Here is a 727-nt window from a genome sequence, read left to right on the forward strand (position 1 = left end):
ATAAATCTACTTCACTTTTGCATCTACTTGAGGAAATGGAAGGCTACGAAACATTCCGTTTACTTAAAGACGAGACGAGAATCAGTTGTAGACATTTATTTTCATAAATTAGAGGAAAGTTCATGTCTTTGCTATGTTCAGTGCCTTCCATAGGAAGGAGCGCCATGATGCCCAACGACAGATCCTCCATGGCCGCTGCTGAAGCCCGTGGAGAAGCTAGTGTGTGGGCGTGAGACGACGTGTGGGCGTGAGAACGAGCCTCCATGCACGCCGTGTCCGTTGAAGGAGCTGGCGTGGATGTTGGCGCTTGAAACGCCGTGTCCAATGCTGGGACGAAGTCCTCCGCTGAAGGAGCCGCCATGACCTCCACTGAAGGAGCCGCCATGGCTGCCACCGTAGACGGGACCGCTGGATACGCTGTGTCCTACGACCACCGCTCCTCCGTGGCCACCCACCCCACGCCCAAAGGATCCTCCATGCGAGGCGCCGTGTCCAGACACAAAGGAACCGCCGTGCCCATGGGCCGCTCCGAGGGAGGGTCCAGCGTGTCCCACGAATCCTCCGTGCGTGGGCGTGTGGGACGCGACGGTGCTCTCTGGCGTGATTCTCCTTGACGTCAATGACCATGGCAGAGAACTCAGCATAATCGGATTCAAAGACATTAAGATTCTTCTTGACTTATGTTACATATCGTCAATTTCTGTTCAAGAACATACAAAAACACCTC

This window comes from Penaeus monodon, chromosome 28, assembly GCF_015228065.2.
Source record: "Penaeus monodon isolate SGIC_2016 chromosome 28, NSTDA_Pmon_1, whole genome shotgun sequence".
NCBI classification, from domain to species: Eukaryota; Metazoa; Arthropoda; class Malacostraca; order Decapoda; family Penaeidae; genus Penaeus; species Penaeus monodon.